Source organism: Lynx canadensis, chromosome B3 (genome assembly GCF_007474595.2).
Source record: "Lynx canadensis isolate LIC74 chromosome B3, mLynCan4.pri.v2, whole genome shotgun sequence".
NCBI classification, from domain to species: domain Eukaryota; kingdom Metazoa; phylum Chordata; class Mammalia; order Carnivora; family Felidae; genus Lynx; species Lynx canadensis.
The window spans coordinates 122,278,870-122,294,632 of NC_044308.2; the positions used below are offsets into that span (position 1 = coordinate 122,278,870).

The following is a 15,763-nucleotide window of genomic DNA, read 5'->3' on the forward strand; positions in this document are numbered from 1 at the left end:
GGGTGTCAGCAGCTCTTGTGGGAAGCTATAAGACCCTTGCCTCTCTCAGGAGGGTCGAATTAGCCCTTGACATGAGTCACATTTCCAATTGCCTGTCTTTTTTGATAAGAGGGTCCTCACTGTCTCCTCTGCCTCCCTTTCTTGGCAACAGAAGGGTGGTGTGAGATTTAATTTCTCAAGAAAATTAAAAAAAAAAAAAAAGACACAAAGATCCCTAGTCTCCATTTCATGTGAGCTAAGATCTTCGTTGGGTGTAGAGGGTCAGTACAGACAAAGGCACCCTGATCACTTGTCATAGTTTCTCTCTCTAATTATAGAAAGTATTTAGTTATTGTTCCATAATTGCTCATTGCAATTGGGTTTGAGCATTGTGGTTTTTTTTTTTTTTCTTTTGTTTTTGTTTTGACAAAAGCCTGCTTTTCTGATGAGTTGTTCTTTTTTTCTGCTTTGGTCCACTGCCATCCCAGTCCCTGGCTATTCCACTACGTAACTGAAGGAGGTGACATGGTATTTCTGGAGAAGCCACTTTACCTCATCAAATTGTTTTCATGGCTTCCCCACTCCTCCCAGTTTCGTAACAGAGAAAGGGAATTAAATTTATTGAACATCTACTTAGTCTTTGGCGGGCAATGTACTAAGCCCTTGCATAGGCTGTTTTATCTGGTCCTTATAGCAAGCCTGAGAACAGATACTATTATCCCCAATTTACAGAAGAGGAATCTAAGGCATTTTTTAATAGACTTTGGCTAGTAAAATAGTGTTGTTGATGCTCCCAGCGCTGTGGGAGAATTGGGAATCCTGCTCCCTTACTCTGAAAGTGCCTATCTCTAGGTCCCCTGCTAGTGGTAGGGCTTGGTGGAGAGGCCTGCAGGACCTTGAAAGGAGGTGGGATTCCTGTGTTGTGGAGTTCCTGTGTTGAGGTCTGGGATTCTGTGACATGGAGAAATTTCTGATGTCATGGTAGCAGCAACAAGGAGGGAAGCCGCCTCACCACCAAGGGGGCAGTAGCAGAAAGGGTCCTGCGGGAAACAGGGGGCATGTTCAAGGGTTTCAATGCAGGGTGTTGAATGAACGAATTGTTCAGTGGAGGCATAAGCAGTTAAGGGAACCAGCCAGTGGTGGGGAAACAGCTAGAAACTAGCACAGCAGGAAGCCATCAACGCTCTCAGGTCTAAGGGGGCACAGTGTGGGAATGGTGGTGTTCCTTCAACCCAATGAGAGCTGGGGCTGGGCAGAAGTGCCCAGGCGGGAAGTGTGGCAGGAGAGGAATCCAGCCTCTGCTGGAATGCAGACACAAAGGGCAGGAGCGCACACAGGATGCAGTGTGTGTGTGTGTGTGTGTGTGTGTGAACAGATATACAGATATCTGGGCCTCCCTCTCCTTGGGCCTACCTGTCTCCTGCTCCTACCACTGGCTAAACCACTTTAAGAGGACAGGGGAGCCCCTGGGGATGCAGCCTGCGCTGGTCAGTCTCCTGGGCACAGGGCAAGGCAGAGAAGGGTGGAGAGAGGACCTCTGGCAGGATACAGAGAATATTCAGTGTAGGGGCTTACTCAGCTATGCCCTCTGTGTCAGTCTATAGGAGGTTGGACATTGCTTCCAGACTCAAAGAATCGTGGAATGTGGAATGCTGGAAGAGACTTTAGAGTTCTGCCCCTAAAATTCCTTTGCTTTACTAAAGAAGATCCTGAGTCCGAGGGAGGAAAAATGACTGGTCCAAGGTCCAAGGTCGGCAGCCAACAAGTAGCATAGGCAGGACTGGAACCAGCTAACCAAACTCCCAGTCCATCCTCCCTCTTAACTGAAAGCTGTGGCCACTTAATGGTTGATAATAAAGGATTACTGCTGAGCCAGCTTGCCTATTTCCTGTTAAAACTGCTCAAAGACCTCAGGGCCATAGATTACCTTGGCCCCAGAGACATTTGCCTCAAATGATTCCTTCTAAATATACCTATGATCAGAGTGAACTGCTCATTCCAAAGTATGGGATGCGGAGTCAGATTTGTGGGGTGGAATCCCAGTTCCACCCTTACAGAGTGATCATGGACAAGCTGCTTAACTCTCAACGCCTTAGTGTGCTCAGCTATAAAGTGGGGGTAATAAAGATGTCTATCTCATATATCATGAAGGTAATATGAGAAAATATACTTAAAGCACTGAGACTAGCAGCTGGAAATATTAAGTGCTTGATAAATGATAGCATATATATGCATATATAACATTTATACATATATATATAGTATATCCCATATATATGTATATATGTATATTTATGGGATATATATGGGATATGCACACATATCTCCAGTAAACTGATTTAGAATTCTGGTTAAGAATTCATTTGGTTCTTTTTATCAGCTGTTTCTTGCAAGGAATTTTTTTTTTCTTCCTCATGACAGATAAGGAAACTGAAGGGTGTGACAATTATATCTCAATAAAGCTGGAAAAAGAATAAGAAAATTGAAGAGCCTGTGTGATGTGCTTTTTGTGGGATCCCTCAGCCAGTCAGGGGCAGATAAGAAATCCCTGCTCTCCATGTCACTCCAGCCCCTGGCTTGGAAATGAATTCCAGATTATTCATCTTGATTTACTTCTTCCCAGGTGTTAAAAAATATCCCTTTAAACTCCCATCAAGTCCAGGCCAGTCTGGCCATCCCACGGGGCAGGCTGAGCAGGTTTCTATCTCATGGTCATTGATACCTAGAAGTGTCCAGAGCCAGCAGGCCTTGCTCTCTTTCCAGCCCTAACCTCTGCTCTTTGACCCTAGCACACAAATGTATATGGCCTATGGATTGGCCTGCAGACTTTCTGGCAAATGTTCAACTGCCCTCTGGGTAGCTGGAGGCTGACCTTCTGGTCCTGGATCTAGGTTGATTGCTTTTCTCCTGCTGGAACACTCTCTGTCCTGGGCAGGTGCTAATACAAGCTCCAGCCCTCCAGCTCAAGTCTCCTTCTGTGGTTGTTACCCAACAGGGCATTGTTCACCTTTGGAATACTGGTGGGAACCAAATGCAGCTTTCTTGCTTCCTCTACTGCAGGCCCTAAGACTTTCTCCCTCCTGCATAGAACACAATTCCCTTATTACTCTCTCTACAGTAATGTTTTCTCATTGCCTTAAGCAAGAATCTTGCTCCTTGGATTCTCTTGCTTTTCCTCTGGTTGGCTGCTGTGACGCTTCCTTCCAGATAGTCCACTTCCGAGATAAGACACACAGCATCCTGAATGAATGCCTCTCATGAACAGCATTCTAAATATTCAGTTTACTAACCCCAGGCCTTACTGCCTCAGAAACTCAACTGGGACTTTGTGGTCGGTTGTGAAATAAGTTAGCCACTTCCCCTGATAGCTTTGGTTGCTCAGTGCATTTTCTGTTTAGCTTCTTGGGTCATATCCCATCTCAACAAAATCCTTCAATGGCTTTCTAGTGCACTTGTACTAAAATCCAAACCAGTGAGTGCTCCGAGGTCCTCTACCTGCCTCTCCTACCTCCTCCTATACCATTCTCTCTGCTTCAGTTCCACTAGGCTCCTCTCTGTTCCTCAAACCTGCCAGGCTCTTTCCTACCCCTGGGCCTTTGCACTTGTGTTCCCTCTGCTTGGAATACACTTTCTCATCTTCCTCATGGCTGGTTCGCTCATCCATCAGGTTGCAGTTTCCTCAAAGACGCCTTGCCTGACTTCTCCTTCCAAAGACGCCATCTCTGGCCTCTGTTTAGTTATTCTTTATCACACACCCCTACTTCTTTCTTTCACAGGGCTTATTATGTCATGCAATGATCCTGTTATTTCTTTGCTTATCTGTTGTCTATCTCCTTTCTAGGCACCGAAGATCTAAATCCCTGCTCTCATAAAGCTTTAAGTCCAGTGGGGGAAACAGATAAAAGCCATCTAAACAAATGAATGATATAATTTAAAGTACTGATGAGCGTTATAAAGCAAGGTAAGGGGATAGAATGTGTCTCAGGGAATGTGTAGGGTTGGTGGTGGTTAGATAAGGGTAGTCAGGGATGGCCTCCCTGGAAGGGTGACATTGGAACAGAGAACAGATTGCTGGGATGGAGCAGACCTTTGAAATTATGGGGGAACAGCAAGTGTAAGGGTCTCATGGCAGCAGCCAGTTTGGCAGGTTGAGGAACAGACAGGAAGCTGGTTAGGCTGGAGTGGCCTGAGCTGGGGGGGAGAAGGGTGGTGAAGGTGGAGACGGAGGGAATAGGAACAGGCCCAGGGGTGCCATGTGAGTTAAGAGTCTGGATTTTCTTCTAAGCTTAATGGAACATGTCTTCACAGCAATATCTGGTTTTCAAAGCACATACCCCTTCTCACCTGATCCTCCCAAGGACCTCTGAGGCAGGTAGGACAGATGGTGGTTAACACCTTTTATCAAGATGGAAACCACCATTTTATCATTTTACCATTGGTAAATCAAAAGGAAGGTCAAGCTCTGCCAAATTAGAAAACTTACTTTAAGTCACACAGTCCAGACAAGACTTTTTAACTCAATGGTGTCTAACCTTGACTGTGCATTGAAACCATCCGGAGAGCTCTACAAAATAGTTACACCTGGGTCCTTTCCCCAGAAAATGACTTAAGAGGTCCAGGGTGTGGGCCAGGAGGATTGTTAAAGCTCTCCAGGTGATTCTAACCTGGCTGAGAACCACTGTTCTCAATCCACCCACTTTTCACAACACGAACTGCCTCCTTGACAGAGCTTTCCACTAAGCTGCCCATTAAAATCACTGAGGGAGCTTTCTAAGAATTACAAAGGGAGATCCACATCCCAGACTAGACTCTAAAATCAGAAATTTCTGGGGCTGGGGCTCACAGGCTTGTTTATAAAAGTCTTATTTCCCTATCCGTGTTGGAGCTTCCCACATTTATTTTTTGATTTTTCCTATCTGCTGTTGTCTCTTGTTCCCTTTGGCTTTTATGACTTTTTTATTTCTTTCCTGTCATGTTCATGGGATTTCAGGAAGGAGTGGATTTAAATGAGTATACTCAACATACCACGTTGAACTGGAAGGCTTAAAAATTATAATAATTTTTTTTACATGTTTAAGTAATTAAATTTTAGTTGTGAAAGTTATATGCACATTCACTGTAAAAAAAAAAATTCAAATATGATACAAGGGCACAGAATGTAAACTGAAAGTTCTCTAGCCTCCCCTCCCCATTTCCATTCCTCAGGGTAGCTGTTAGCCTGCTGGTAACATTTTCATAGTTAAACTTAGGGGGGCAATTAGAGGAACCATATTAAGTTTTTAATATATTTATTCTGTCTTCTCTCTCTGGTTTTAAATTTCCCATTTTAATTTAAATACCTTTATGTCTTTTACTGTATTTTACTGCATTTTTATGCTTTTTTTTATAGGATTTTTTTGATGCCGACAACTTTCTCCAGGGGAGCCCCTATTCAGACTTTAATTCCCAGCCTCCAAGTCAGTTCTTAGTTTATGGAGCATTTCAGAATCTCCTGGGCAAAATTACTGCTCCCTTCTTTGTGTTCCTATATCACTTTGTTCATGCCTTCAGCTCACACTTCTTACACTGCTTGAAAATTATTCATGTTTTTGTCTTAGCATGCATACACTGCCCATGTGAGACAGTGGGGCTGTATTATGCAATTCTATACTATTGCTGTCTCTGTACTGCAATTGTCTTAGTCTGCGGCTTGTTTTGTAATGCTTGTCGATGAAGAGAAGTTATTGAATTTAATGTTGTCCAAATTTATCAAGGTATTAAATACAGTTTGTGTCATTTAATAAACCCTATCCTGAGATCACAGAATGTTTTCCTTTATTTTCTTTTAAAACATCTTATTTTGCTTTTCCTGTTGAAAGTCTTTAATCTACCTGGAGTGAGGAATCCAACAGATAACTAGTTGTTCCAGCTCATATACTGAATAATGTGCCTATCCCCACTGACCTATAATGCCAGCTCTATCATATATCAAGATCCCACCTATTCCTAGATCTGTTTCTGGGTTCTCTAGGCTGATTTCTTCTCTCTCTCCCCACCCGGGCCTATCTTCATACTAATACTAAATGGCCTCAATTTTTTATAGCATTATAATAAATATTGATGTATGAAAGGCCAAGTCCTTGAAACATGTCATTCTCCTCCAGGAGTGTTTTGGTTATGCTTTACCCACCCCCCCTTTTTTTTGCATATAAATTTTAGATTAGCTTGTGAAAGTCCAGGCAAAATCCTGTTGGAAATTTGACTGGAATTGATTGAATTGATAGATGACCACCCCCCCCTCCCGCCCCCATCTCTGCTCCCCGGGGAGTGGCTCAAGAGATATTTGTGGAATGAACGTCTGATGAATGTCTCCAAAGCACATCTTATAAACATGCGATACAGGTCAATGAATGAATGAAGGGGGGCCAAAGATAACTAAGATCAATCAGCACATTCTCACCACTCGGCAACTGTCAGTGAAAGTCTTCCTCGCTTGTTCTAATACCTTATTTGAAATGCACAAGCCCACAACTCCATCCTCCACGGAACACGAATCTACGCCTCCTTCGGAAAGACTATTGAAAACAAATTTCAGAAAGATTGTGTGTCCGCAGCCCGGGCAAAGAAATAAGTGCCCCTGGCAGGTTAGGTGTCTTGACCCCTCTACCTCCTCGGAAGGAGCGGTCCACGGGGAGCGCGGGTCCGGTGGCTCGCTTGGCCGCGGCTTAGGGAACCACGAACTACAAGTCCCGGCAGGCCGCGCGGCGCCTCCGCTTCATTAGGCGCAATCAGCGGGTGGCTGAGAGCCAAGTCCCGGCGAATCCCATCACCCGGCTGCGGCGCGGAACTCGGCGCCGCGTCCCCGCGTCCCTTGGGGTGAGTAGGGCAGTCGCACCAGGGTCGCGCGGCGCGTAGAGTGCTGGGGTGGCTGTGCAAACGCCCCGGACGCCCGCCTCCGCTGGAACTGCGCAGGAGGGAACCCGCGGCCTGTGACCTTGTTACCCAGGCCGGCGCGGGGCCACGTGACCGGCAGGGCCCCGCCTCCTCTGCGGTCACTCTCCAGCCCGGCTCACCAGTGGGCAGAAGTGTGGACTGGCTACTTCGATGGCGCAGTCTCGCATGTAGGCAGGGCTGGTGCTGGAGGAGGAGGCATCGGGTGGCTCACCCGGGCGACCTCTGCCTAGGCGGTGTGTGGACTCCGAGCCGCGGGCGGCGGGGGGCTGGGCGTGATCTCTGGACTAGAGCGTGGGGTGCCGCCCAAATCTCTGCTTTCCATCTGGTAGCTTGGCGTGTCCCGGAGCGCCCCTGATCTCCCACACTTTGCGGGGCCCTGCGCTTCCAGTTCTCCTGGAACTGGAACGTGCTGATGACAGCTGTGCATGGAGAGCAGCCTCTGGAAGACACCTAGCACAGCTCTCTCCCCAGGTTAAGTGGCATTTACTTTCTACTAGGTAGGAAGTCAGCCAATTCAACAAGTATTTATTGATCACGTCCTTGATAATTGGCACTTAATGGGTGCTCAAGAAATATTTACCGAGCTGAAAGTGAACTAGACTTTATCTGTGCCTTTGTATGTTTTCTTTAAGCATTTTCTTATTGAACAAGCTATCAAACTGCATCAGAATCATCTGGAGGGCTTGTTACTATACGCAGTGCTCGACCCCATCCCCAGAGTTTCTGATTCACTGGGTCTGGGCTGGGGAGCAAGAATTTGCATTTGTAACATGCTCCCTGGAGATAGTGATGCTGCCCCGGACATAATTTTGAGCACTACTGCTTTATAGGAAAAAAAAATCCTGTGACTTCAAAGCACCAACTTCTCACACTGGGTTATGGGTCTTTGTGTCTTTATTTGCCAGTTTAACATTTTGTCATGATAAACATGTGCATATCACTGTGTACACTATTAATTTGCCCCTACATTATTTTATATACAGATTTACACTTCTGTCATTTTTCCTGGATTACATCATATCCTCTTGTGTTATTATTGGCTTGGCTGTTTCTCAACAGCCTTTACAGATGTAAGATTTTACCTCTGCCGGGAGAGCTTGCATTTTATTCCTTCCTGCTAATATACATTTTCTTGCAGACAGGGGACCTATAAGATAAGAATAGTGCTTGGTTCTGGTATCCATTCTCCGACTCCCTGTCCAGCTCCCTGGCCCCCAACTAACTAAATCTGGATTTAGATTTTTATGCCAGAGGGACTCCAGTGGCCTACCTTTTACCTGCCACTTGCTCTTTGTGCTTGATTTTCCACTGTTTTCCCTGAGTCCCTACTTTCCCAGGATGAACTGAATGGGGAATTTCTATTCCTTGCCTGGGTGAGATTTATTTTCCTTGTCTGTTCTGGGACCGTGGCATCAGCCAAGGATTCCTTTGTTTAATCAATATTGATTCAGCCACCTTCTGGACATATGATTATATTTGGACTGCATCATTGGTGGCAGGTCAGGTTATAAACCTCATCAGGCCAGTTAGATGGTCCCTGGGCATTGGCTGTGCATCTTTCCAGACTTGAGACATGATGATATTTTCCACCTTGTTTGCTTATTTTTTTTTTTAAGTTTATTTATTTTGAGAAAGAGAGCACATGTGCATGAGTGGGGGAGGAGCAGAGAGAGAGAAAGAGAGAATCCCAAGCAGGCTTGGCATTGGCAGCACGTGGAGCTGGAACTCAGGAACCTCAAGATCTGAGGTGAAACCTGAGCTGAAACCAAGAGTCAGATGCTAAACCGACTGAGCCACCCAGATGCCCCTCACCTTGTTTGCTTTTTATCCACATCAATTACCAGATTTCCCTGAAAACCTGATCACTCTCTCCAAGGGTATTATTGAGTCTTTTCCAGTCTTGGGAGTAGACCAGAAGAAATAATGCCCATTTCTCTAGTAGCCTCTTTAGGAAATGGGAGGAGGCTGCGGTCACTATATGGGATTGATGGAATTAGAGCCCAGAGTGCCTTTCTTCTGACCATTCTCACCTGCGCACCAAGCAGGGCACGGTGATTCCATGCTTATTGACCTGGAATGTGGCATGGGGACTGCGGATGGGTGGTAACTGGTGGGCCTAGCCACTCTTTGGCCCACCACAAACTGTAAGTGCTTGATTCCCCATTTAGTTCTGTCCAGGGGATGGACATTCCATTTGACTATCATCTTCCCATTTGTAGAGCTTTCCACACTTGCCTTTTGCCTCATTTCATCACCTGCTGGGGTGTTCCCTATGGTCCAGCAAGATGGATTCCATTCTTATAGATTTGACAATAACACAGCTCTCCTAAATGTTTCATAGACTGGAATCGGTTATTTCTGGTGAGGTTTGGTTGATATTCTGACATGTTGATTTCCAGGGCTCAAAGCAGTGTCTTCCACATGCCTGCCATTTGGGCAGGGTAGAGGGTCAGAAGGCAGAGTCGCTGCCCACAGTGACTGATACGGTTATTTGTGAAGAGTGCTAAGGACATGGGTGAACAGAGTCCCTGCTAAGGAGGCCGTGTGCCATAGACAGCCTCAAGCTCCAACTCTGCCGTTTACTGGTTGAGCGCTTGGGAAAAATCTCCCAACTTGTTCCTTTCCTCGTTTATGCCTGTGGATGATGATAATATTTGTCTCATCTTACTGGGTTGTGTGGAATATCTAATGAGATAATGAGTGCAGAGGGCTTTGTAAAGGTTAGTTGTTGCTAAAATTGTCATCGAATTTTTACGTTTTTAGGGTCTTGGTGTCCTTAAGGCCCCTCCCAAAAGTGTGTGCTCCTGTGAGAAGTAACTCAGGTGAAAGTCAGAAAGGCAAATAAACAGAACAGGGCAGGTGATTCATTAGCAAAAGGTTTAATAATGAAAGGTGTTTTTCATCGACAGACATATTTCACGGCTGACAGGGTCTTTTAAAATACCCTGAGGGAAACAACTCATTTGCATGTTAAAGACTCACTGACACCGTATGGAAAACTCCAGCTCCAGTCTATTTAGGCACAGTTTGGCTCCTCTATAATCTATTTTATGTTTTTCAATTTCCACCTCTTTTATTACTGAGGACATTTGCATGAAAACCAGGTCTTGGGAATTGTGTCTGTTTCTTGCTGTGGCTTCCCCTCCCAGGGTGGGATGGTCTCAGGGCTCCATTGCCTATAGGGACAGGCCTGGAGGATGGCGCACCAGGAAGATGGGGTTTAAGAGGCAAGAGCTGGGAGGTGGTGCTGGGGTGCTGGGGTAGGATGGCTACTGAATTGATAGCCCTGGAGTGATTCTCACCTGGGGACCTGTGTTGTTACTGGCTCTGCACAGGCCTAGTGGGGTATAGTTTCTCCCTTGATTCATCCATTCAGTAAATACTTTTGGAGCACCTACCACGCCGAGGCAGAGTTTGGCAAACTGTAGCCTCTGGGCCACATCTGGCCACACTCATAACTTTATATTTTGTCTGTGCTTGCCATTTGCCTTGTGCTACAATGCAGTATTGAGTAGCTGTGACAGAGGCATTATATATAGTCTGCAAAGCTGAAAATATTTAATATATGGCCCTTTACCGAAATAGTTTGTGACTCGTGTGCTTGACAGGGAGAACAGCAAGAGCAAAAGCTGTAAGGCCACAGTGTGCCTGGTGGGTTTGATGAATAGCTGGGACGTTAGTGCTTTTGGAGTGCGGTAGCAAGGGGGAAAAAGGAAGGGCCTGAGACCTTGGAGGAAACTGGGGGGTCAGATCAGATAGGGCCTTGTCGGCCAATGCCTTGGGTCTTCATCTGAGTGAGGTGGGAGCCATTAGAGAGTTGAGAGCAGGGGAATGCATAATTGGACTGAAGTTTCTATGTTTAGGTGGAAAAATTCACTCTCTTACTCATTCAATTATGTATTTGTTAGCAAACTTATAAATTAGTTATGTAATATATTAACAAATTCGGCCCTTTGCATCTAGTAGAAGAGGCAGATACAGGACCAAATTCTTAGAGATAAAAGCAATGCATAATAAGACCAGATGGGAAGGAGCAACTAATTCTAAGTGGTTGGTTCACTTAGAGGCTTCATAGAGGGATGAGGGGGGGCTGAGTGTGCAGAGGTATTTGGGAGATGAAGCAGGCAAGGTGGGGCGGGGTGAGAATAGGGTGGGCCTTGAACCCCTTGCTAGAGAACTTGGACTTTTCTGTAGGTGGAGGGGAGGTAGGATAATGAGTGCATGTGGAGGTTAGGGTGGTGACGACTCTGGTGGAGAGTAAGAGCCAGGTGAGATGTGGGGAAATGGCTTTGGAATGGAGAATGGTTGAGCAGTTCAGTCAAGATAAGATGGGCTTCCTCCCTTGCTTTGTTAATTGTACAAGGTTGTGCCAAATCCTGGTCTCTCAGGTGCTATGAGTTCTTAGTCTACATAAACTTGTCAGTGTTTCTGGGAAGAAAAAATGAAGTTTAAAGTGACAGTAAGGAAAAGACGTCTTACTTGCTGAGTATGTTAGGTATTATGTTAAAACAGCATCTCCTCTAATGCTCACAGTGGCCCTAGGAGGGAGGTACTATCAAGAACTCTTTTGTAGATGTTTACCTGGAGGCTCCAAGAAATGTGGCTTGCTCAAGGTCACAGAGCTGGTGAGCAGCAGAGCAGGATTCTTCCTGGCTCCAGAGGCTGAGTTCCTGACTACCAGTCCCTCCATATGGCCATTTATCTATCTATCTATCTATCTATCTATCTATCCATCCATCCATCGATCCATCCATCCATCTACCTACCTACCTACCTACCTATCTACCTATGTTTATTTATTTATAAATGTTTATTTATTTTGAGAGAGAGAGAGAGAGAGAGAGAGCGCGAGCACACACAGGGGAGGGGCAGAAGGAGAGGGAGAGAGAGAACCAAAGCAGGCTCTGTGCCGTCAGTGCACAGCCTGACACGGGGCTTGATCCCGTGAACTGTGAGATCATGACCTAAGCTGAAATCAAGAGTCAGGTGTTTAACTGAACTAGCCACCCAAGTGCCCCCAGATGACCTTTTTAATGTGGGCTTCTTTTCAGGCCCCACAAGGAATGGTCCCTCATGGACTACACTGATGATCTTGAAGGAGGAAGATGTGTAAGGAGCTGAGTGCACTCAGCCTAATGTAAAGCCTGCTTCTGGGTCCATTTGGGAACCTGTGTTTTGGCAAGACAAGGTAGAGGGTGAACTGAGCATGCTGATGCCCTTTTTAAACATTTTTTACTTTGGGGCGCCTGGGTGGCTCAGTTGGTTAAGCGTCCAACTTTGACTCAGGTCATGATCTCACAGTTCATGGGTTCGAGCCTGGCGTCAGGCTCTGTGCTGATAGCTCAGAGCCTTCTTCGGATTCTGTGTCTCCCTCTCTCGCCTCTCCCCTGCTCACGCGCTCTCTCTCTCTCTCTCTCTCTCTCTCAAAGATAAATAAACATTATTTATTGTTTATTTATATAAAAATATAAAATATAAAAAAACGTCTTTTATTTTGTGTGTGAGAGAGAGGGCATAAGCAAGGGGAATGGCAGAAGGAGAGGAGAGAGAGAATCCCAAGCAGGCTCTATACTGTCAGCATGGAGCCTGATGCAGGGCTGGATCTCATGAATCGTGAGATCATGACCTGTATGCTACCCTTTTTGAGAGCAGATCCTGCAGGCTGAGGGTGTAGAGAACAAGGGGAAAAGGTAGGAGGAAGTGGGAGCCTGCCAGGATGTTAGAAGTGGGGCACGCAGAAGTCCTGCAGAAGCTGATAGCAGTGTAAATGAGGTCCTTTACTGGAGCATGGCATTGGGAGAGGAAATAATTACTAGTAATAATAATAATAAGAGATAACAACAGTGTTGGTGGTGATAGCAGTTGCTGCTGTGTTCTTACTGTGGAGGTGGCTCTTTGCTATACATTTTGCATGACTTCCTCGTCCCTCACCATCCTGTCCAGTAGACACTGATGTCATCATCCCCATTTTATAGACAAGGTCACAAGATTCAGAGAGAGTTAGCAGTGTGGCTGCTAACCCTTTGGGCAAATGACTATAGGGGCTCCAATGCAGGCCTGCTGGAGTGCATGTTCTCAACCACCATGTCTCTGGTCTGGAAGGAACCCTTGGCTTACTAAAATGTTGGCAGAGGGGTGCCTGGTTGGCTCAGTGGGTAGAGCATGTGGCTCTTGATCTTGGGGGTTGTGAGTTCGAGTCCCATGTTGGGTGTAGAGATTATTTTAAAAAAATATTAAAAAAAAATAAAATTTTGGAGGGGAAGGAAAAAAAAAAAAGGAGGGAGCCAAACCATAAGAGACTCTTAAAAACTGAGAATAAACTGAGGGTTGATGGGGGGTGGGAGGGAGGGGAAAGTGGGTGATGGGCATTGAGGAGGGCACCTGTTGGGATGAGTCCTGAGTGTTGTATGGAAACCAATTTGACAATAAATTTCATATTAAAAAAAATAAATTTTGGCAGAAAAAATAATTAAAATGCAGAATGATGTGGGGATAGGGAGGCTTTCCTAAATAAAGAGAATATAAAGAAAATAAACCACATTCTACAAAACAAGGTTTTAATTTAATTTATTCTTTTTATTTATAAACTCCTTTTTTTCCCCCAGAACTGAACCAGGAGCTGAGCCAGAGCATTTGTGTTTAGGGAAAGAAATGAGTTTCTGAAATTATTTCTTTAAAAATAATTGTTTGCAGTCACTCTTGTGCGCCAATTGCAGACACTGGGGGTTTGGGAGTAGGTGCAATAAACTGAGAAGGCTTGATTTTTGGGCATGGTTTCACTGATGGATTTGAATGCAGTGGAGCCTCTTTATTAAAGAGTAAAAATCACCCTTATGTTATTAAAATGCAGATTCCTGAGTCCCATCTCCAGGGTTGGTGATTCAGTGGGTCAGTGAGTAGACTTCAGAAATCTGCATTTTTGTGTGTTAATTTTTTTTTCTTTTTTTCTAAAAGTTTTTATTTTGAGAGCTAGAGCACGTGGTGAGGAGGGGGGAGGGTCAGAGAGAGAGAGAGAAAGGGAGAGAGAGAATCCCAAGCAGGTTCCATGCTGTCAGCACAGAGCTGGACGTGGGCTCAATCTCATGAACCGTGAGATCATGACATGAGCCAAAATCAAGAGTCAGACACTTAACCGACTGAGCTGCCCTAGTGTCCCTAAATTTTTTTCTTCTGATGAGAACTTTTAGGATTTACTCTTAGCAACTTTCAAATATGTAATAAAATATTGTTAATTAAAGTCCATGCTGTATGTTACATCCTCATGAGTTATTTATTTTATAACTGGAAGTTTGTACCTATTGATCCCCATTGCCCATTTTGCCCACCTCCACCCCCTGTCTTTGGTAACCACCAAGCTGTTCTTTGTATCTGGAGTTGGTTTTTTGTTTTTTAGGCTTCACATATAAGTGAGATCATATAGTACTTGTCTTTCTCTCTCTGACTTATTTCACTCTAGGTCCACCCATGTGTCACAAAAGGCAAGATTTCTTTCCTTTTCATGGCTGAGTTATATCCCATTATATTTACATATATATCACATTTTCTTTATCCGTTCATCCATTGATGGGCATTTACGTTGTTTTCTTACCTTGGCTATTATAAACAATACTGCAGCAAACATGTGAATGTATATATCTTTTTGAGTTAATGTTTTTGTTTTCTTTGGATAGCAATTCCACTTCTGGGTATTTGAGTCATATGGTAGTTCTATTTTTAAGTCTTTGAGGAACTTCCATACTGTTTTCCATAGTGGTTGCACTAATTCACATTCCCACCAACAGTACACAAGGGTTTCTTTTTCTCCATTTCCTTCCCATCACTTGTTATATCTTGTCTTTTTGATAGTAGCCATCTTAGCAGGTCTGAGGTAATATCTCATTATGGCTTCAGTTTGCATCTCCCTGATGATTACTGATGTTGAGCGTCTTTTGGTATAACTGTTGGCCATTTGTATGTCTTCCCTGGAAAATATCTATTCAGATCTTCTGCCTGTATTTTAATCAGATTTTTTAAACTGTTGAATTGTGTGGGTTTTTTTATAGATCTTGGACATGAATCCCTTATCAGATATATGATTTGGAAATATTTTTTCCCATTCAGTAGGTTGCCTTTTCATTTTGTTGGTGGTTTCCTTTGCTGTATGGAAACTTTTTAGTTTGAGGTATTCCCATTTGTTGTTTTTGTTGCTTTTGCTGTTAGTGTCAGATTCAAAAAGTCATTGCCAAGAGCTATGTTAAGGGGCTTATCGTCTATGTTTTCTTCTAGGAGTTTTATGTTTTCAGATTTTACATTCAAGTCTTTAACCCATTTTAAGTTAGTTTTTGTGTATGATATGAGATAGGGATCCAGTTTGATTCTTTTGCATGTGGCCATCCAGTTTTCCAAACACTATTTGTTGAGAAGACTGTCGTTTCCCCACTGTGTATTCTTGGCTCCTTTGTTGTAAATTAATTGCCCATATGTGCGTGGGTTTATTTCTGGACTCTCTATTGGCTTCCATTGATCTATGTGTTTGTTTTTATGTCAATGCCATACTGTTTTGATTACTACAGTTTTGTAATATAGTAGTATAATCAGAGACCATGATACCTCCAGCTTTGTTCTTCTTCCTCAAGATTGCTTTGGGCATTCTTGGTCTTTTGTAGTTCCATATAAATTTTAGGATAGTTTGTTCTATTTCTGTGAAAACTGCCTTTGGAATTTTGATAGGGATTGCATTGTATCTGTAGATTGCTTTGGGTAATATGGAAATTTTTTTTTAAATTTTTTTTAACGTTTATTTATTTTTGAGACAGAGAGAGACAGAGCATGAACGGGGGAGGGTCAGAGAGAGGGAGACACAGAATCGGAA

At 44.2% G+C, this 15,763-nt stretch overlaps 1 protein-coding gene across 2 annotated transcripts in view; it reads left to right on the top strand.

Moving 5' to 3' along the window:
* The first annotated feature begins 6,755 nt into the window (after positions 1-6,755).
* The window catches only part of ADCK1 (aarF domain containing kinase 1), a 123,231-nt gene continuing 114,223 nt past the window's right edge, over positions 6,756-15,763 (top strand). For both annotated transcript variants that reach the window (XM_030319678.1, XM_030319679.1), the window contains exon 1: positions 6,756-6,834. The gene's annotated coding sequence lies outside the window, so the exon portion shown is untranslated. The remainder of the gene's footprint in view (positions 6,835-15,763) is intronic.